Below are 24,364 nucleotides of genomic sequence, written 5' to 3'. Positions count from 1 at the left end.
CTGATGATTTTTGAATAAAAAGTAACCTAGAAATATACCTGCATATATATATATATTTGTGTTAAGATTTGATGCAGACAAATGTTACCTGTTTCGCTATGTCGAATTCCCAGGAAATCCACCGTATCAATGAATGTGAAAAAACCTACCCATAAAAAATTCATTGTCATTTTTTTTAACCAAATTCGAGTCCAGGTAAATAATTATAGAAGAGTAAGTAAAAAGAGGCACTTTGGACCCCTTTTTACGATTGCGTCTGATACCTGAAATGGGTCATTAATTGTGAATATATTGCATAAATATTTGAACAAAATCCAAATTTTCTTCATTATATTTTGTAGAGGCGTAAAGGACATTTATAAGTTATGGAAGTCATACTGAAGTATTCCACTCTTTCGAAAATTGTATGGGACATCAAAAATGATTCCAAATCATACACGGAGTCATTTAAGGAACTTGTTTACACTTTGGACCACATATATGGAATAAGGCTAAATAAAGACGCTTTAGACAAACTTGAAAAATTCTACAAATCATTTGAGAGAAGGTTGCCAGAATGTTCATTCGCAAAAATCAAGTTTTTCAAAATGTATGAGAAGTGGCTGAAATCGGATCTACTTATTGAAATTAAACCGCTGATTCCCGGCCGGCCTAGCAAAGCATACGACGAAGTTACGGAGAAAACCAAAAAGAAAAAACAAGAGGAACTATTGGCGGCACATCCGCCAAATTTAATAAAAGATACGTTCAAAACAGCATTGTTAAAAACACAACCAAAAAATGTTGGACGAATTGTCGATGTTTTACCATTAGCATCTCCGAAAAGGGTAAAGAGAATGGTAGAAAGTATTCCAACTCCAAAATCGACTACAGAATTCACGGAGGAAGATGCACTGGCCCTGATTTTGAACCTAGGCCTCTCAAGAAACAAATACTCAACAATGAGGAAGGCTCTTCGTGAAAAAGGATGGGGTTGTTTACCCTCAAAACATAAATTGTACAACACCAGGACGAAAATGGTGCCATCAAATATATACGTGAACGAATTAAAAGCAAGAGTGAAACTTGCTGATCTTGTTGAAAATACAGCTGTTAGAATTATTTCTAATTTTACTGAAGAACAGTTGAACACATGTAATAATTCCGAAGTGGTTTTGATCAGCAAATGGGGTTGTGATGGATCATCTGGATTTTCCGAATATAAGCAACAAACAGAAATAGATACCAACTTCGCATCAATTTTCATGGCATCATTAGTACCATTGAGAATGAGATTGTACAAGGACCAATCTTCATCATCGAAAGAAAATGCATTTCAAGATATATGGATAAATAGAACACCTGGGTCAAAATATTTATGTCGCCCAATTCGGTTTGAGTATACAAAGGAAGACCGGAACACAACACGATCTTTGGTGAACGAAATAAAGGAAGAAATTGCTGCATTACCCATGATTGTTATAAACCAATTGGGAAGAAATATAAAAGTTTCGTTTCAACTACAACTCACTATGATCGATGGAAAGGTGGCAAACGCATTAACTGGCGTTATGTCCAATTGGAGATGCAATATTTGTGGCAAGAAGAATGGGCAATTCGAGGACAAGTCTGATGAAAATTTAGTAAACGAAAATGCGCTCAATTTCGGTATTTCGCCCCTGCACTGTAGAATTCGATTCATGGAGTATTGTTTGCATTTATCGTATGACCTTAAATATCGGACTAGCCCTGGAAACCGCGATGTCTCTGCTAGAAACAACCAAGATCTTCACAAAATGAGGCAGGAAGAGAAGAATCGAATCCAGTTGGAGTTTAAACAAAAGGGACTTATAATAGATAAACCTCTTTACGGATACGGAAGCACAAATGATGGCAACTCGGCAAGGCGGTTTTTTGAGGACCCCGTATCGACATCTAAAATAACCGGTCTTGATGAACACTTGCTAAGACGATTCAAAGTGATTTTGGCTGTAATCAATAGCAAAAAGATGATAAATTCAACCAAATTTGAAGCTTATAGTAATGACACAAAAAACATTTTATCTGATTTATATTCGTGGAAAGCTTTAACACCGACAGTACATAAAGTCTTACATCATGGCAAGGAAATTGTGGAATACAACATACTTCCGTTAGGAGAACTTACAGAAGAAGCTCAGGAATCCCGTAATAGAGATGTTAAACAGTTCCGGCTTTTCAATACCCGAAAGAGCACCAAATTTAACCAAAATTATGATTTACTTCAATATTTATTGTTATCGTCTGATCCGGTACTATACAGCATCAGAACTAAATGGCTACCAAAAATATGTGACGATATAGATAAGGACGATCCCGATGCCATTCAAATTAAAGAGCTTTTAAATTTTGATACCTTAGATTATTTGGTAGAGAATAAAATCAAATAATACAAAACTAAAATGCTTTTTTATTTTGGGAGTAGCTAATATACATATAAACGCACGCCGATGCGAAGTGTTTTCGCTCTAAAACACATATTTTTATTCCAATTTTTTTAAACTTTGGCAGGAGACCTTTTTTTATTCTAACACATTTGTATTGTAAACCCTGGGCAAATCTATCAATGTTTTAGTGTAGGCCCCATATAAGGTTCCATTTCACAAATAGACATTTTTATATAGAGTTTAATGAAGTGTAAATGAATTTTAGAGTAGATAGAATCCGAGTTGAGAAATGTTTTATACATCGTTGGAAAGGTATGAAAATTTCCTTTACGATAAGGTATGTTGCGTAAATATGGCTATAGTGTGTCATGTGCAATTAGGACAACAAAAACAAAATTTGGGAAATTCGACTTTTTTGAAAAATTGACTTTTTTATTGCCGGTTCCATAAAATGGAATAGAATAGAGATATTTCCATGATTCTTTTTGTGTTTTGTAGAAGAAGTGTTACCAAATAAAAGTTTATTTAACATCTTTGCAATAAAATGTGACGTAATACTTGTTTTTTAGCAATGAATATAGCACTACTTGAAAATTGACTTTTTTCAGTATTTTGATCGCTACGATCTCATTTATGGCTAGGATATGGCGAGACATACCTTAAAATGTTGGGAACATTTTAAGCTTTCATTTAAGTTCAAAAAAAGCGAAAAAATCCCCGTGGAACTTTTTTTCCAGTGAGAAACTTTTGAAGTTTAGTAAAAAAATTGGCCATTTTGGTCTTAAGATAACGGTGTTGTTTGATATCGAAATTAGCCAAATTAGCACTTAAAACTTTTCTTAATACCTCGACTTTGTGAAAATGGAAAGAAATGATAATGCTTTGACGGCCAAAGTTTGCGAAAACTTAAAGGAAATGGGAGTATCTTTTTTGAAAAATTTTGCAATTTTTTGACAAAAAAAATATTTTTCATATTGAAAACGATGCCATTTTTAAACCGCCAAAGATATTCACGTGATTCCTTTTGTATTTTATGCACACATATGCTGGCATAATTTGTGTGAAGTATGAAGTTTATAGCTTTAAAATTGACGGAGTTATTAAAAAAACACTGAAAAAAACCAAGGCCAAATTTTCATATTTTAAAATTAAACAATTCATAACTCCTTAACAGTACACGATGGCATGGTACTTTATGCATAAGTTTTTTAGATCTTGTCAAGCTCTTTCTCTAGAGTCCTAAATCATGTAAATCGGTTGAGTAGATCAAAAGTTATGGCCCCCAGAAGCTTGGAGAAGTCAAAAGTGGTCAACTTTCACACCCTGTAGCTCACCCTGTATTAAAGATATGGACCAACAACAGCACTTTTCTGAAAGCCTATGTCCTCCTCTACAAATGTCTAGAACATTTTGTATGGCTAAAATCAACAGATAAAAAGTTGTAGACTTATTTCCAATTTTTTTGCCATTTGGCCCACTGTGCGTCGTACAACATGGATGAGTCTTTTTGCCGTTCATCCCTGTGTGGGGGAGGAGGTGTTTATGCATTGGTGGCATTGTCAAACAATTTTCACACACAATCACACAAAATTTAGCACACTAAATTTGTTCCTTCTCCTCCTGCAGCATTGGCGAAGTTCGGGCACTTTCACTTTTGGCAAATGCCCGACAAAAGTTTCCGTTTTTTGAGGTTTTCCGGTTTAAGGTCATATTGTGTGGAAAATTTGGCCAAGATGAGAAATGGAATTATTTAAAAGTTTTGGTTTTTTTTTCTGATTTGATGTTTTTTTGTGAGGAAATATACATACATACTTAGCTATGCAGGCCCGCCACCCAGGGCCAGGACCAGGACCAGTGTGTACCACAGAGTCTTTGTATGTAGTCGTTGTGACAGGAAATCCTTTAAAATCGTAGGATAGTCGCCTGTCAGCACAGAACTATTTCTTGTGGCTGTGACTGGCTTACATGTGTCAATAGAGAAAATGTTTGGCAATTTTTTGGCACAATTTACGGTCGAATCTTTTGAAAATATTTATTTTGTTGAAAATTGTCCTGTTGCAAGGACATGTGCAATAAAATGCATGCAAAAATGTTTTTCTTTCTTTTTTTTTGCATATATTTTAAAAAGGACATTAAGGATTTCATTTGGAAATATGTAGTTCTTCGAAGGAGAATGGTGATGAAGCCTAAGTCATTGGATTTGTATGGATGAGTATATACAGGAATTAATTTTGAAGATACATCTGGTTACCTTAATAAATGTGAAGCATTTGATACATCTGTTAGTTTTGGGCTAAATTATATGAAACAATCCAGGTCTTATATCCATTGTGTTCCCTGTAAAATACTGTCAATAAGAACAAGTAAACGCGTACCAGCTAAGTTCGGCCGGGCGGAATCTTATATACCCTCCACCGTGGATCGCATTTGTCGAGCTCTAGCCACGGTATTTCTTTTAAGGCAAACAAAGGATAAAAGAAAAGAATTGCTATGTTATTGGAACAATATCAAGTTATGGTTAATTTCGGACCATAATTGAACTGAATATTGGAGACCATAGTAGAAGTCATTGAGTAAAATTTCAGCCAAATCTACACAGAATTGAGCACTTTAGGTGCTGAAGAAGTAAAATAGGGAGATCAGCTTATAGGGGAGCTGTATTAGGCTATAAACCGATTCATGCCATATTCGAAACGTATGTTAAAGGTCATGAGAGAAGCCGTTGTTTAAAAATTTCAGCCAAATCTGATAATATTTGGGCCCTTTAAAGGCTCAAGAAATCAAGATCCCAGATCGGTTTATATGGCAGCTATATCAGTTGACAGACCGATATGAACCATACTTAGCACAGTTGTTGAAAGTCATAAGAAACCACCTCATGCAAAATTTCAGCTAAATCGGATAACAATTGCGCCCTCTAGTGGCTTAAGAAGTCAGGACCCCAGATCGGTTTATATGGCAGCTATATCAGGTTATGGACCGATTTCAACTATTCCTAACACAGTTGTTGGAAGTCATAACAAAACGTGTCGTGCAAAATTTCAGCCAAATCGGATAGGAATCGCGCACTCTAGACGCTCAAGAAGTCAAGACCCCCGATCGGTTTATATGGCAGCTATATCAGGTTATGGACCGAATTCAACTATTCTTAACACAGTTGTTGGAAGTCATAAGGAAAAGCGTCGTGCAAAATTTCAGCCAAATCGGATAGGAATTTCCCACTCTAGACGCTCAAGAAGTCAAGACCCCAGATAGGTCCATATAACAGCTACACCAGATTATGGACCGATTTGAACCATACCCAGCACAGTTGTGGGAAGTCATAACAAAACACTTCACGCAATATTTCAGCCAAATCGGATAGGAATTTCTCCCTGTGGAGGCTTAAGAAGTCAAGACCACAGATCGGTTTATATGGCAGCTTTATCGGGTTATGAACCGATTTGAAGTATTCTTAGCACAGTTATTGAAAGTCATAACAAAAGACCTCATACTAAATTTCAGCCAAATCGGATGATAATTGCGCCCTTTAGGGGCATAAGAAGTCAAGACCCAAGATCGGATTATATGGCAGCTATATCAGATTATTGACCGATTTCAACTATTCTTAACACAGTTGTTGGAAGTCATAAAACGCGTCGTGCAAAATTTCAGCCAAATCGGATAGGAATTGTACACTCTAGACGCTCAAGAAGTCAAGACCCCAGATAGGTTTATATGACAGCTACATCAGGTTATGGACCGAGTTCAACCATACTCAGCACAGTTGTTGGAAGTCATAACAAAACACGTCACGCAATATTTCAGCCAAATCGGATAGGAATTGCTCCCTGTAGAGGCTCAAGAAGTCAAGACCCAGATCGGTTTATATGGCAGCTATATCAGGGTATGAACCGATTTGAACTATTCTTAGCACAGTTATTGAAAGTCATAACAAAACACCCCATGCTAAATTTCAGCCAAATCGGATAATAATTGCGTCCTCTAGTGGCTCAAGAAGTCAAGATCCCAGATCGGTTTATATGGCAGCAATATCAAAACATGGACCGATATAGCCCATTTACAATCCCAAACGACCTACATTAATAAGAAGTACTTGTGCAAAATTTCAAGCGGCTGGCTTTGCTTCTTCGAAAGTTAGAGTGCTTTCGACAGACAGACAGACGGACAGACGGGCGGACAGACGGACGGACATGGCTAGTTCGACTTAAAATGTCATGACGATCAAAAATATCTATACTTTATGGGGTATTAGACGAATATTTCAAGGAAACAGAATGACGAAATTAGTATACCCCCATCCTATGATGTAGGGTATAAAAAAAAAGAAAATATTATCAACGTACAAGACTACAAAATAGGGAACAAAGTCGACTGCAAAATCTCCCTGATGATAATTTGGTCCAGTCTGCCAATTCAGGCATCGACTGAAATTTGGAATTACGAGCTCGCTAAGGGAATGTAGCCACGGAAATCCAGTGTTTTTTGCTCGACATTGCGGGACAGTGTCACTCACAAAAGGTGCTGGACCATCTGCAATACAATTTTATCATCGCATACACTGGAGATTTGCGTTGTGGGCAGCGCGACTTTAAGGGCCTGATATAGCAAAGATAAGTCAGCTCCAGGATAAGCAACGTGTTGTTTCGTGGCCTAATCGGTTTCAGGGCCTTCGCCGTCCTGCCATACACAGCTTCATTGCAGTGTCCGCCCTATCAAGAAACTCGCCCGAAAGCCTTTTCTTTGACTCAAAGCCGCTCTTTGTATGTTCTAAACAGCCTCGACTTTATATACCCCGACGCCAGAGCCTTCAGGAGCGCCTGTCTGTGTGCATTTATCCTGACAGTCTAATTGGGTTGCCGCTCCCGCATCGATGTAATCTTCAGTACCTTCAAAATAGCGTAGACTACCGATTGAAAGAAGCTGCACCCACAAAGATTCCCCGATTCCATGGAATGCAATGGAGACTCCTGTCCCGTTGCCAGGAGTCCCGTTAGGCCCAACCGTGTGTTCAGAAGGTGCGGCAAAAGACGGGGTATGTTCAACACAGAGATACCTTTTGGAGAAAATGATGTCTAACTCCTTAAAAAGTACAGTTTCCCCCGGTATATAATAAATCGTGGGGCATATAGAATGCCACCATACCGCGTTTTCATCCTCAAATAGAATGGAAGAACGTTTAGATGTTGGGGAGCGCCGATATCCTACTTCCTAAGTATAAGAGCGATCTTCGTAACCACGCGCCTAACTAAAGCCTAAAACGAATATGGTATTTAGCGCCTTGCTCGTGGTATTCCTTCAACGACTTCGTCCCTAGTGCCTACAGGAGCAAGAAGACTTCTGCCAGAAAGACGCTGCACCCGACCAGAAGCCTTCATGGTTTCCTGATTCCAAGGAATTCAATGAAGACTTCTGCCGCGGTGGTCCCAAACCGCCGCCGCATCATCCCTCTGCAAAACATACGCAAGTCCAATATTTGAGTAGCGCCAGGTACAAGACAATAAAGACAAAGCAGCAGATCGCATGGAGGGCGGGGTTCCCCCATCTCAGACATTTCTATTTGGGAAAATGAAGTCCAGCCTGTCAATAAGTAAGGACACTTCTAGTAAAAAATCAATCGCGCGGCATATAGCATGCCGCCGCCGCATCATTCCTCTGCAAAAAATACCAAAGCCCAATATTTGAGTAGCGCCAGGTACAAGACAATAAAGACAAAACAGCAGATCGCGTGGAGGGCGGGGTTCCCCCATCTGAGACATCTCTATTTGGCAAAATGAAGTCCAGCCCCTCAATAAGTAAGGACACTTCTGGTAAAAAATCAATCGCGCGGCATATAGCATGCCGCCGCCGCATCAGAACATACGAAAGCCCAGAGTCAGAGGCGTGCCAGGTACCTGAAATCTTTAGCCTTAGGAGTATCTTCGTTGTCACACCCCCAACATACAGGTACAAAGGTTTTTGATCGAGAATTCAAGACCTTGCTCGGGGCACTTTTCTTGCTGCAAAGATCGGCACCGCCGCTTTCCCCTGTATCTTCTCGATCATCCAGTTGCTCAGAGCACAATGCCTCACCAAATGTCAGGCAACTGGCCGACAACCGCCATAAACATCCAGTGTTTTGTCCTCGTCTAAGCCCCAAACTCTTTGTCACAAAGTTCCGATAGGTGTACAGCGCATTTAGCCCCATGTTGACCCTTTGCTCGAGTTCCTTCTACACTTCTCGATCATCTATAACTTCTCGATCATCCAGTTGTTCAGAGCACAATGCCTCACCAAATGTCAGGCAACTGGCCGACAACCTCCATAAACATCTAGTGTTTTGACCTTGGTCTAAACCCCCGTCGCCTTGCCACCAAGTTGCGATAGGTGTACAGCGCATTTAGCCCCATGTTGACCCTTTGCTCGAGTTCCTTCTACACCATAGGTTCTGGCCACGAATCTAGCCCAAGTACTTGGCCTCCAGAGAGAGCGACATCTCTACCTCATCCGGAACAGTTGCCCTGAAAGCACCCAGCTTTGGACTCTTGGTAAAATGTATCAGCTCTGTATTTCTGGGATTTATGGAAAGCCCGTTGGCCCTCGCCCTTAAAGATAGCTTCTTCAATTCCTCCTAAACGAGGTCCGTAATAGTAGGGAGGCCATGGGGACAACGACATCCGCGTAGGCAACGACTTTCAAACTCTCCTTCTCGAAAGACCTCATAAATGATAACCAGAAGCCATAAAAGAGGAGATAAATAATCTTCCTGGTCGAACTCTACGGTCGTGATACATCGATAATCATGGCGTCAACATCGCATCAACACAATTTGTCATAATTGGGGACCCTCATGTCCCACCCTGCGGATAAAGGCAGCGACTTCGAGGCCTGATATCATTCCATGTTTTTCATCGGCGAGGCTTGATCTTCGAATTTCTTTTAAGCATTGGGAGGCCACTGTATCGCAGAGGTTAGCTTGCCCGCCTATGACGCTGAACGCATGGGTTCAAATCCTGGCGAGACCCTGAAAAAAAATGTGTAATGCTGGCAACATTTGTGAGGTAGTATTCCATGTAAAACTTCTCTCCAAAGAGGTGTCGCACTGCGGCACACCGTTCGGACTCGGCTATAAAAAGAGGCCCCTAAGAGGTGCGCACATGCTGGTAGCCGCATACCAGTAAAGGGACGAGACGGTCAATAATACGTGAGTTAATTAGTTTCTCCAGGGGAGATAGTGACGTGGTTTCTTTGCCATTGGGATGAAAACCACCCTTACATCCCACCCAGCCCGTACGTAGTCCAGAAAAATGCAGCTTCAAAAAATCTTCAAAGGATTCGTATGGCGAACGGTCCTGTTGTTTGCAACATACATGGGGCATTGCCCATCCGGTCCGAATGACTTGTAGAGTTCAAACGAATACACCACCCAAGTTATCTACCTCTTTGCTTTCATGTCGTGAACCATGGACAGTGACTCGGCACTGTTTTGTATTAGAAGAACATCTATACCATCCGGGTCCATAGGCCCACTGACCACGTTCGAGCATCCAGTAAAGTGTGTAGTATCATCTTAGAGCAAGATTCCGTCCATGTTTCGCCATCTCTTAGAATGGTTTTAAGTATTTTCGGAACCTTGGAGAGCACTCGGCGAAACATGAAGGAGTCATTCACTCCTTCTATCGACTCACAAAACCAGACCCATTAGGTCCTCTTGGACGTTTTCACCTCCCTCTTGTAGTTGTTTAGGGACTCCCTTTATAGGTTCCAGTCCGAACGCAGTGGGGTTCGCCCAATTGTAGAACATCCTTTTAGCCCGCCCAAGTCTCGTCAAGCGAGACTTGGGCGGGCCAGGATATGTCAGAGGGCAGTTCTCCTTACAATTTCTCGCTGCCAAATTAAGCTGCATTTTTTATGCCCACCACCGAAGGATGGCGGTATATTCACTTTCTAATTCCGTTTGCAACACATCGAATATCCATTTCCGACCCTATAAAGTATATATATTCTTGATCAGCGTTAAAATCTAAGACGATCTAGACATGTCCGTCCGTCTGTCCGTTGAAATCACGCTACAGTCTTTAAAACTAGAGATACTGAACTGAAACTTTGCACAGATCCTTTTTTTGTCCATAATCAGGTTAAGTTCGAAGATGGGCTATATCGGACTATATCTTGACATAGCCCCATATAGACCGTTCGGCCGATTTAGGGCCTTAGGCCCATAAAAGCCAGATTTATTATCCGATTTTGCTGATATTTGGGACAGTGGGTTGTTTTAGGCCCTTCGACATCCTTTTTCAATTTGGTCCAGATCGGTACAAATTTGGATATAGCTGCCATATAGACCGGTCCTCCGATTTAGGGTATTAGGCCCATAAAAGCCACATTTATTATCCGATTTTGCAGAAATTTGGGACAGTGAGTTAAGTTAAGCTCCTTGACATACTTCTGCAATATGGCCCAGATCGGTTCAGATTTGAATATAGCTGTCATATAGACCGATTTCTCGATTTAAGGTTTTGGGACCACAAGAGGCGCATTTATTGTTCGATTTCGTCGAAATTTGGGACAGTGAGTTGTGTTAGGTCCTTCGACATTTTTCTTGAATTTGGTGTTGATCGGTTCAGATTTGGATATAGCTGTCATATAGACCGATTTCTTGATATAAGGTTGTGGGCCCACAAAAGGCGCATTTATTGTCCGATTTCGCCAAAATTTGGGACAGTGAGTTGTGTTTGGCCCTTCAATATTTTTCTGCAACTTGGCTTAAATCGGCCCAGATTTGAATATAGCTGTCATATAGACCGATTTCTCGGTCACATTTATTATCCGATTTTGGGACAGTGAGTTAAGTTAAGCCCTCTGGCATACTTCTGCAATATGGCACAGATCGGCTTAGATTGGGATATAGCTGATATATAGACCGATCTTTCGATATTAGGTTTTGGACCCACAAAAGGCGCATTTTTTGTTCGATGTCGCTGAAATTTGAGACAGTGAGTTGTGTTAGGCTCTTCGACATCCTTCTTCAATTTGGCCTATATTGGTCCAGATTTGAATATAGCTGTCATATAGACCGATTTCTTGATATAAGGTTTAGGGCCCACAAAAGGCGCATTTATTGGCCGATTTCGTCGAAATTCGGGACAGTGAATTAAGTTAAGCCCATTAACATCTTTCTTTAATAAAACCCAAATCGGTTCAGATTTCGATATAGCTGCCATATAGACCGATCTCTCGTTTTTAGGTTTTGGATCCATAAAAGGCGTATTTATTGCTTTATGTCGCCCAAATTTGGGACAGTGATTTAGGTTAAGCCCCCTGACATACTTCTGCAATATGGCACAGATCGGCTTAGATTGGGATATAGCTGACATATAGACCGATCTTTCGATTTTAGGTTTTGGACCCACAAAAGGCGCATTTATTGTCCGATTTCGCCGAAATTTGGGAGAGTGAGTTAAGTTAAGCCCCTCAAAACACTTCTGCAATTTGGCTCAGATCGATCAAAATTTGCATATAGCTGTCATATAAACCGATTTCTCGATTTATGGTTTTGGGCCCACAAAAGGCGCATTTATAGCCCGATGTCGCCGAAATTTGGGACAGTGAGTTAAGTTAAGCCCCTAGACATACTTCTGCAATATGGTACAGATCAGTCAAGATTTGGATATAGCTGCCATATAGACCGATTTCTCGGTTTTAGGTTTTGGGGCCAAAAAAGGCTCATTTTTCGTCCGATATCGCCGAAATTTGGGACAGTGAGTTAGATTAAGCACTTCGACATTTTTCTGAAACTTGCCCCTAATTGGCCCGGATTTGGACAAAGCTACCATATAGACCGATATCTCGATTTAAAGTCTTGGCCCCATAAAAGGCGCATTGATATTCCGATTTCACTGAATTTTGACACAGTGACTTATGTTAGGCATTTCGACATCCGTGTCGTATATGGTTCAGATCGGTTAGCTACTAAAAAGACCAATATTTTGTTATACTCAATTGGCCAATGACTTGTACCTAATAGTATTTGGTCCAAATCGGAACATATTTCGATATAACTACTGTGGGACATAAGGTATGCAATTTTTATCGGATTTTGATGAAAGGTGGTTTACATATATACCCGAGGTGGTGGTTATCCAATGTTCGGCCCGGCCGAACGTAACGCGTTTTTACTTGTTAAAATTGGGGTTACTGAGTTTTATATGGAGGGGGCCACACTCTACCATCTGTGAAAAATTCATTAAAATGGGTTCAGTCGTTTTTGAGTCTACTCGGTACAAACTTTCCCTTGTATTTAAAAGAATAAAGCAGGTCCTCGCCCTAGTTCCCGTGTTAGCATAGAATTATTGGTATTTGACATGATTCAGTTCAGAAAGTAAGGTTGCAATTAACTGTTTAAATAATACATTAAATGGGGTGAACAATCGTCGTTTGCTGTCTAAGTACTGTTCATAGCCGTTAGTGAATTGTTAAGTTTGTATAAAATTAAGAAGCAAAGCTTCTGTTTATTCTCTTTATGCGATAATATCTTCACTGGCGTTGTAGAAGGCTCATACACACACACACACACACACACACGCACACACTCAGAAACATGTTTAGAACACATTTTAAACAATTGGCATTACAATTTGCTGGTTTCAGTGTTGTTGTCATTGCTGATTCTGGTGTTTAGATTGCTGTTGCGTTTTTAATGTCCTTCGTGGCTCATTCGCTTAGAATTCTGTATCTGTTGTAAGTACAATCGTACTTGCTGTTGCCATTGAACCATACGAATTAAGTGTTTATAGGGAATTCAACTGTTTTTTCTGGGATTTGGTACCACGCAAATATACTGGCACTCTTACCCAGGGCGATTTACTCAGCCGTCTTTCTTGTTGGATAAGTATTGGGTTGTCCAAAAAGTAATTGCGGATTTTTCATATAGTCGGCGCTGACAAATTTTTTCACAGCTTGTGACTCTGTAATTGTACTCTTTCTTCTGTCTGTTATCAGCTGTTACTTTTAGCTTGCTTTAGAAAAAAAGTGTAAAAAAAGTATATTTGATTAAAGTTCATTCTAAGTTTTATTAAAAATGCATTTACTTTCTTTTAAAAAATCCGCAATTAATTTTTGGGCAACCCAATAGTAAAACTTGTTGGACAGGTAGTAAAAAATTCACCTTTTATGGTTACAGAGTCATAGCGATATCGGGGATTGTAGAGTAGACGAGAATGCAATATTGGGAACTCCTTCACACATTCCCTGTTGGGAATTCAAGGATTTTCAATTCATGTTACTGTGTTATTATTGCTGACTTTCACTATAATTTTTTCGAACATCTAAATGACAATTCCAATTCGCAATCCCTACACACTCTACATTGGCTGTGTATGTTGCGAAATGTTCGCAAGTTAATTATTAACATGATTGTGATAAGTTATCACTCTTGTAACTAGTTTTAAACACGCTAATATAATTATCAAGCTCTTTTCCCCTGTCGGAGTTGAAATTCCTTCTGCTTTGGTCCAACACATCTCATCCCCATGAAACACAACTCACACGCTGTCTGCACAATTGGAGCAACATGCAGTAACAAAAACCTACCCAGATATCCCATACAATTCCCTCCTCCAGGTTTATATGTATATTTTCCCTCGTCCATTTGTCATTGTTTAAATGCTTGTTAGTGGGAAGAGAAGCAGGCGCAGGAGCAGTAGCAGCAGCAGACATACCGGCCAATGTGGGCGTATTGGAGTGATAAAGGTGAAAGGTGAAACTACTCAAACTGTGAAAAATATTTCAATTATCGCACAACAAAAGTTTTACTAATTTTTCGTGCTGTTTCCGTTTGGGATATTTCTGCTCTGCTGTGCTGTGCTATGCTGCGCTACGAATGTAACGTTATTTAACAAATTAATTACAGCCAAACAACAAACACATTCACACATTCACATGTGCATGTGTGTAAGCTAATAACAGTTTGGTGGGGGTGTGTGTTTCTATCTGCCTATCCGTTAGCTGAATCAAATTGTAAAATTTATGCGATTTCCAAAGGTTTTTTGTAGTAGACACAAGTATGATATCGGTTGTCATGGCATTATCATATTATAATCAATGGCTATTGATAGCTGCGAAAATTCAAATTACGTATGCTTTTGAAGTAGAGCAGCCTATTTATTGCATGTTTACGTTTTAAAATTCTAAATTAAACCGCCAATATTTGATTATTTGTTAAGTGAAACATGCAATGAATGAGTTTAAAAGAACAAAATTAGTAAAAACGCATTAAGTTCGCCAGTATCGAACTATGGATACCAAGCACCATCGCCAGTATCGAACTTTGGATACCACCCACCATAGCCATGGTGGTTCTTATGCAATTGTGAATGGAACAAGTAACAAGTAAGAGCATGCAAAGTTCGGAGGGGCCGAATCTTATATACCCTCCAGCATGGATCGCATTTGTCGAGTTCTTTGCGCGGTGTCTCTTTTTAGGCAAACAAAGAATAATGGATAAGAATTGTAATGCTATTTATCAAGTCCTAGTCCGATTCGGACCATTAATGAATTGAATGTTAAAGACTGTAATAGAAGTCATTGGGTAATATTTTAGCCCATTCGGATAAGAATTGCGCCTTGTAGGGATTCAAAGAGCATATTCGGGAGATCGGCTTATATGGGAGCTCTATCAAGCTATATATCGATTCCGACTATAATGGAGACTTATATTGAAGGTCATGGGAGTAGCCGTTGTACAAAATTTCTGCCAAATCAGATGAGAATTGCGACCTCTAGAGGCTCAAGAAGTCAAGATCCCAGATCGGTTTATGTGGCAGCTATATCAGGTTATGAACCGATTTGCGCCATAATAAACACAGCTTTTGAAAGTCATAACAAAACATCTCAGGCAAAATTTCAGCCAAATCGGATAAGAATTGCGCCCTCTAGAGACTTAAGAAGTCAAGATATATAATCGGTTAATATGGCAGCTATATCAGGTTATACACCGATCTGAATCATACTTAGCATAGTTATTGAAAGTGATACCAAAACACCACGTGCAAAATTTCAGTCAAATCGGAAGAGACGCTCAAGAAGTCAAGACCCAAGATCGGTTTATATGACAGCTATATCAAGACATGGGCCCATTTGACCCATACTAAGCGCAGTTGTTAGAAATAATACCAAAACACCACGTGCAAAATTTCAGTCAAATAAGACGAGAATTGCGGCCTCTAGAGGCTCAAAAAGTCAAGACCCAAGATAGGTTTATATGACAGCTATGTGGTTGCCCAAAAAGTAATTGCGGATTTTTTAAAAGAAAGTAAATGCATTTTTAATAAAACTTAGAATGAATTTTAATCAAATATTCTTCTTTTACCCTTTTTTTCTAAAGCAAGCTAAAAGTAACAGCTGATAACTGACAGAAGAAAGAATGCAATTACAGAGTCACAAGCTGTGAAAAAATTTGTCCACGCCGACTATATGAAAAATCCGCAATTACTTTTTGGGCAACCCAATATATCTAAACATGGACCGATTTGGCCCATTTACAATACCAACGGACCTACACTAAGAAAAAGTATTTGTTCAACATTTCAAGCGGCTATCTCTACTCCTTCGACAGACAGACGGACGGACAGACGGACGGGCAGACGGACGGGCAGACGGATGGACGGACGGACAGACGAACAGACAGACGGACGGACAGACGGACGGACATACGGACGGACAGACGAACGGACGGACAGACGGACGGACAGACGGACGGACAGACGGACGGACAGACGGACAAACGGACAGACGGACGGACAGACGAACAGACAGACGGACGGACAGATTGACGGACAGACGGACGGACAGACGGACGGACATGGCTAGATCGACTTAAAATGACAAGACGATCAAGATTATATACATTTTATGGGTTCTTAGACGCATATTTCGAGGTGTTACAAACAGAATGACGAAATTAGTATACCCCCATCCTATGGTTGAGGGTATTAAAAGGCGTTAAGTTCGACCGGGCCGAACTTTGGATACCCATCACCTCGGGTATATATGTAAACCATCTTTCATCATAATCCGGTGAAAAATTTATAATATATGCCCCCAGAGCAGCTATACCGAAAAATGGTCCGATCTGAACCAAATTCGACACGGGCATTGAGTGGTCTCATAAGTACAAGTCATTGTTCAATTTAGAACCAAATATTGGTATTTTTGGAAGCCATATCCAAATATAGACATATACGACACGTGTGTGTCGAAATTCACCAAAATCGGATTATAAATGTCCTTTTTATGGGGCCAAAACGTTAAATCGAGAGATCGGTCTATATGGCAGCATTATCCAAATCTGAACCAAATTGAAGAAGGATGCCCAGCGCCCTAACACAATTCACTGTCCTGAATTTTGGCGACATCGGACAATAAATGTGCTTTTTATGGGCCCCAAGACCTTTAATCGAGAGATCGGTCTATATGGCAGCTATATCCAAATCTCGACGAATCTTGGCAAAATTGAAGACGGATGTAGAGTGTCCTAATAAAACTCACTGTCCAAAATTTCGACGACATCGGACAATAAATGCGCCTTTTATGGGCCCAAAACCTTAAATCTAGAGATCGGTCTATATGGCAGCTATATTAAAATCTGAACCGATCTCGGTCAAATTGAAGATGGATATAGAAGGTCCTAACAAAACTCACTGTCCCGAATGTCGGCGACATCGGACAATAAATGCGCCTTTTATGGGCCCAAAACCTTAAATCTAGAGATCGGTCTATATGGCAGCTTTATTCAAATCTGGACCGATCTCGGCTAAATTGAAGATGGATATAAAAGGTCCTAACACAACTCACTCTCCCAAATTTCGGCGACATCGGACAATGATTGCGCTTTTTATGGCCCCAAAACCTTAAATCGAGAGATCGATCGATATGGCAGCTATATCCAAAACTGGACCGATTGTGGCCAAATTGAAGAAAGATGTTGAAGTGCCTAACACAACTCACTGTCACAAATTTCAGCAAAATTGGTTAATAAATGTGGCTTTTATGTGCCTAAGACCCGAAATCGGCGCATCGGTCTATATTGCAGTTATATCCAAATTTGGACCGATCTGAGCTAAATGGAGAAAGGACGTCAAAGGGCCTAACACAACTCACTGTACCAAATTTCACCAAAATCGGATAATAAATGTGGCTTTTATGGGCCTAAGAGCCTAAATCGGCGGATCGGTTATATGGGGGCTATATCCAAATTTGGACCGATCTGAGCCAAATTAGGGAAGGACGTCGAAGGACCTAACACAATTCACTGTTCCAAATTTCAGCAAAATCGGATAATAAATGTGGCTTTTATGGGCCTAAGACCCTAAATCGGTGGATCGGTCTATATGGCAGCTATATCCAAATTTGGACCGATCTGAACCAAATTGAGGAAGGACGTCGAAGGGCCTAACACAACTCACTGTCCCAAATTTTAGCAAAATCGGATAATAAATGTGGCCTAAGACCCTAAATCGGCGGATCGGTCTATATGAAGATATAGTCCGATATAGCCCATCTTCGAGCTTAACCTGTTTATAGACAAAAAAAGAATCTTTGCAAAATTTCAGCTCAATTCAGATTAGGAATATATACTCATTAAAGGGTCGGAAATGGATACTTCGATGTGTTGCAAAAGGATTGACAAAATGAATATACCCCCATCCTTTGGTGGTGAGTATAAAAATAGAGAAATTGAGCTAAAACTTCGTCCGTCCGTGCGTCTGTCTGTCCAAAGCAAGCTAACTTTTGAAGGAGTAGAGCTAGCCGCTTGAAATTTTGCACAAATACTTCTTATTAGTGTAGGTCGGTTAAGACTGTAGATGGGCCAAATCGGTCCATGTTTTGATATAGCTGCCATATAAACCGATCTTGGGTCTTGACTTCTTGAGCCTCTAGAGGGCGCAATTCTTATCCGATTTAACGGAAATTTTGCACATAGTGTTTTGATATCACTTCCAACAACTGTGAGTGGTATGGTCTTAATCGGTCCATATCCAGATATAGCTGCCATATAAACCGATCTTGGGTCTTGACTTCTTGAGCCCCTAAGGGCGCAATTCTCATACGATTTGGCACAAATTTTGTACAACGGCTCCTCCCATGTCCTTCAACATACGTATGCAATATGATCAGAATCGATCTACAGCTCCCCTATAAACCGATCTCCCGATTTCCCTCCTAGTCTAGAATCGGACTATAATTTGATATAGCTGCTCCTCCGTCCTTATTCATTATACTTTCTTTGCCTAAAAATAGATACTGCGCAAAGAACTCGACAGATGCGACCATGGTGGAGGGTATATAAGATTCGGCCCGGCCGAACTTAGCACGCTCTTACTTGTTACTTGTTTTGAAATATCATAGTTCCTCACAAATATCGCCAGAATTAGGAGGGGAAACCACCGCTGAAATATATTTCTGATGTTCTCGCCAATATTTGAACCAAGGCGTTCAGCGTCATAGGCGGACATGCTACCTCTGCGCTACGGTGGCCTCTGGTACTGGCGTAAGTTTTAGCAATTTGACTATGGTTTCTGTTTAGCATACTACCACATTATGGTAGAATAACCTAAATAAGGTTTATATACAATAGTAAGTAAGTAAGGTTTGTGCTTATAATAGCATTTTATAATGAATCTATAACTGGACTCTCCCATAAGATAAAAGTCTTGCATTTCCGTTTAATATTGCACTTCCGTTTAATAGCATATATCGTTTCCATCTCGCTAGCTATGCAAATTTGTTCCAACGTGGGTGAATTTCCTCAAAACAGCTCTTTTTCCAAAATTCAATATGGCTGCCTATTGGTTTGTCTTTCACAAAAGAACTCTGCCATGATTAATGATCAAAGTCATAGTAAACCGGATACTTTTAGACAGGAAGTGTATAAAACACACATTAGATGATGTGCCGCTATCGGGGGAAAAAAATGTCTACAAATTGAAACTAATAATGTTGAGCAGTGGCAGAATCAACTGGTGGTTTTCATTTGTGCCTTAATGCTTCAGTAGTTGCTGCTTAATTCTTTCCCCTTTCCATACCTCTTAGCTTGCTAAAGGATATTTGCATATGCATACAAATATGCATCACAAATGTGTAGGTATGTGACCTGTGTTCATGTGTATGTGCATATGCACTTATGTGTGCAATATTTTGTGATTGCCAAAAGGCCGGAGAGAGATGTTCACTCTTGCTTTTCCTATCCAAAATTGTATGCCAAGTGTGTGTGTGTGTGTGTGTGTGTGTGTGAGAGGTATATGCATATGTATGTATGCAAAAATACATAAATATATGCGCACACTTTTCGCTTAAAGTCCTTATAAATATGAACATTAGGTTGTGCCACTCATCATGATCACATGTTTTATTCAAAGCCATTACATGGCAGTCAAAAACACTTTTTTTCTCTTCACACACTCATACGCTGTGGCAATTATATGCCTAATATGAAAATACATAAAACATAAAACAATTGCAAGAGTACGAGGGGTTAACTGGAATGATTTTCATTCATGTCATAACAATGGTTTCTAATGGTGGTCCGAAAGGCTTTAATTATCAACAAACGTACCCACAGGGCTAAGAACCGACATCTCACCATCCATCGAAAGAATAAAGCTATCTGGTCCATGATTGCACAAAAGCTTGTAGATCGGTTATGAGTGTAAACGGAAACTAATCATAAGCACTTAAGTTTTCGACATCCTGCCAACTGCTCAAATACAAACAGCATGCCTATGTCAAGGGAAGGCCGATGGAGACTGACCTGCACGAGGTTGTGCATAAAATAGAAGAATCCTTCGATGACAAGATGTTCACATTGGCGGTTTGCATTGACATCGAGAGGGCGTTTAACAATGTGCGGACCGACATATTGATCCAATCCTTAGACCAGTACCGGGTGGACCCAGTCCTTAGGTGGATAAATTCCGGGTCCCATGACATAAATATAAGGGAGAAAATGGCACAGGGCACGCCACGGGGGTGCATTTCGTAGCTACTCCTTTGGGTGACTACCATAAATAACCTCTTGCTGATTGAGGAGGGATTGGAGCACGTCTGCTACGCAGACATTGTTATAATACTTCTTAGGGGTAAGGATCCGAACAAGCTATGCATAAGGGCCGAAAGTGTCTTGCATATGGCATATGACTGGGCTAGACCCAGAAGTCGCAATGTTAACCCAATGAAGACTGAAATATGCCTGTTCAAGCGGAAGACGATGGTGACCTAATTTGACGCACTGCATTTCCTCCATAAAACGATTTCCATATCTTGCAAATTGCAAATTTCGCCCATAAACATTCCACTAAGGAACAGTGGCGAACTTCTCATATATCAATAAGTGCAGTCCGGTTCAAGTTTTAAGCTCAATGATAAGGGGCCTCCTTTTTATAGCCAAGTCCAAACGGCGTGCCGCAGTGCGACACCTCTTTGGAGTGAAGTTTTACATGGCATAGTACCTCACAAATGTTGCCAGCATTAGGAGGGGAAAACCACCGCTGAAATTTTTTTTCTTATGGTCTCGCCAGGATTCGAACCCAAGCGTTCAGCGTCATAGGCGGACATGCTAACCTCTGCGCTACGGTGGCCTCCAGATTTCCATATCTGATTAGGTCAAATACTTAGTAGTGATCTTGGATAGGAAACTTAATTGGAAGTGTCACATTCAGGAGCGTACTGAGAAGGCTCACAGATGTTGGGCACTATGTAGACGGGCCGTAGGCTCGAAATGGGGCCTGAATCCGAGGATAGACCACTGACTCTACAGGAGTGTGATTAGACCAATACTTACTGATGCCTCAGTAATTTGGTGGACTGCTATGGAGAAAAGGTGCAACATAAGGACCACACAACAGGTTTAGAGAAAATGTTGTCTTGTCATAGGCGGAGCAATGAGGACCACAGCCACCAAAACACTAGAGACCTGGAAGGAAGAGAAGAGGTTTCCAATCGGATACCTGAGATGACGCTTGAGGTCTAGTGCGAGGCACTGCGGCCAGAAGGAAGAGAAGAGGTTTCTGATCGGAAGCCTGAGACGACACTTGAGGTCGAGTGCGAAGCACTGCTGCCTGCGGCACAGTCCTGGATTAACGAAACCCTAGTATTGCCATCTGGAAGATCATGTCACACGGATGGATCAAAGCTAGAGGACAGAGAGGGCTTGGTGGTCTATATTGAGAACCCAAGGACTGACATCTGTTTAAGACTGCCTGACCATAAATACGGCCCTGTAGGCTGAGATTCGGGTGATCACAGAATGCGTGAGGTGGTGTTGTACTAACGCGAGGACGTTAAGTGTGAAAATCTTTACGGACAGTAAAATGATCATAATTAGGTTAGGAAGGAGTAGGCAGTCCTTTATAGACTCACTTAGATAATTTTAGGTCCATTATGATACCACAGTAGGGACAGACCAATGCTTCTGGCGGGAATCGAACCCACGACCCCTGCACTGGTTACGCAAGCGCTCTACCAACTCGGCTACCGGGGCGCCCTAAAAATGGCCTAAAATGGCCATGAGGGCAATAACAACCAGGAGGGTAAGGTCAGCAACCGTCTTGCAGTGTAAGGAGGAGGCGTTAACGCCTTCTCTGAGAATGGCACAATCCTCATCGTTTGGGTGCCGGGCCATAACAGAGTAAGTGCAAATGAAAGGGCAGACGATTTTGCAGTGAAGGCCAGAGGACTGCCGTCAATAAACTAGGTTAACACGAAACCTTTCGGGTCGACGCAGGCCGACTTAAGGGAGAGGGCCACATACGCGCATGCAACATTGTGGAACAGCGAAACAATCGGTAGGACGGCGAAATCCTTTGGGGCGATCCGGATCGTGAGAGGGCGAGGCCATTACTGAATGGAAGTAAGAAGGAGGTCAGTATAGCTTTTGGTGTCATAACGGGACGAGCTCTCTTTATGCAAAATCGATGCAGCAAGTGGTATCATGTGCAGGGCATGTGGAGAAGATGATAAGACGTATGAGCATTTTCTGTGTCCTTGCCCGGCTTTCGCGGCTAACAGACACTGGTACTTGTTTGGGAAACGGAGAGAGGTATGGAAAGGTTAGGTTGAATGGGACGCCCACTAAAGGTGGGTTCACTCGGAAGCCAGCTTGGTCCATTGCGGTACCCTCTCTAGGGAAGAAGAAAGGGAAGAAAACGGAACAAGTGAAACGGCATTAAGTTCGGATACCCACCACCTCGGGTATATGTGCAAACGACCTTTCGTCATAATCAGATGAAAAATCCATAATTTAAGCTCCCATAGCAGCTACGTCGAAATGTGGTTTGATTTGGACAAAACTCGAAACGGATATTGAGAGATCTAAAAAGTACAACTCATTGTTCAATTTTGTAGAAGAAAATATTGGTTTTTTGGTAGAAATATTTAAATATAGACCGATTTGAACCATATATGACGCGGATGTCGAAAAGCCTAACATAAGTCACTGTGTCAAATTTCAGTGAAATCGGGTTATAAATGTGCCTTTTATGTGGCCAAAACTTTATATCGAGAGATCGGGCTATATTTCAGCTATATCCAAATCTGGGCCGATCTAGGCCAAATTGCAGAAAGTTGTCAAAAAGCCGAACGTAACTCGAAGCTATATTCAAATCTAAACCGATCTGAGCCAAATTGAAGATAAATTTCGAAGGGCCTAATACAACCCACTGTCCCAAATTTCGGAGAAAGCGGACAATAAATGCGCCTTTTATGGGCCCAAGACCTGAAATCGAGAGATCGGCCTATATGGCAGCTATATCCAAATATGGACCGATTTGGGCCAAATTGAAGAAGGATGTCGATGGGTCTAACACAACTCACTGTCCCAAATTTTGGCAAAATCGGGCAATAAATGCGCCTTTTATGGGCGCAAGTCCTTAAATCGAGAGATCGGTCTATATGGCAGCTATTACAGAAAGATTTCGAGTGGCTTAACACATCTCACTGTTCAAAATTTCAGCAAAATCGGATAATAAATGTGGCTTTTATGGGCCTTAGACCCTAAATCGGCGGATCGGTCTATATGCGGGCTATATCAAGATATAGTCCGATATATCCCATCTTCGAACTTAACCTGCTTATGGATAAAAAAAAGAATCTGTGAAAAATTTCAGATCAATGTCTCTTTTTTTAAACACTGTAGCGTGACGTCAACAGACAGACGGACGGACATGGCTAGATGGTCTTACATTTTTACGCTGGTCAAGAATATGTATACTTTATAGGGTCGGAAATGGGTATATCGGTATGTTGCAAATGGAATGACCCCATCCTTCGGTGGTGGATATAAAAATATAAGACCTCGTACTAGAGGATATACACGAATAGAAAGAAAAAGACAAATGACAGGAGGAGTGGAGAAAACCCGAGCGGGTGGTGAGGAATCGCCCTTAGCTACGCAAACACGGAGCCTGTGTCACCCCCCCCTGCGAAACCATCCCGTTCCATTAACAAATCTCAGGAGAAATACCAGAGGTGCATTCGTAAGTTCACCCAGATCACAGAAGAAACAGCTCCCCTGAAAGGAAAGCCTACGTCTCTGCAGACCCGGACGGGAACAAAGCAAGTGCTTAATAGTCTTCTCCTCATCCTCATCGAAGCAACTCCTACAGAAGTCATTGTGCGGTACCGCCATACGGCCTATGGCACAGTGTCCGGTTATGACCCGTGTCAAAGTACTCATCGACCTCTTATCGTACGACAGCAATTCCCTCGTCCTCCGGTCGATGACCGGCCATAGCGCCTTCGCAGTTTGGTAACCATTCACGGTGTCCCACCTCGCCACCGACGCCGCCCTGGCCATCCCTTCTACTGTGTTCGGTAGCTCGACTAATGGCATGTACGCAAGACCGATGACTGGTCCGCCCGTTGCGTCATGTGACAGCGTCACATCGTGGGTCCGGAGCCTATCCAGGGATTCCAAACAGTCCGCC

Source organism: Stomoxys calcitrans, chromosome 2 (genome assembly GCF_963082655.1).
Source record: "Stomoxys calcitrans chromosome 2, idStoCalc2.1, whole genome shotgun sequence".
NCBI lineage: Eukaryota > Metazoa > Arthropoda > Insecta > Diptera > Muscidae > Stomoxys > Stomoxys calcitrans.
Note: the sequence above shows the minus strand (reverse complement) of the source record.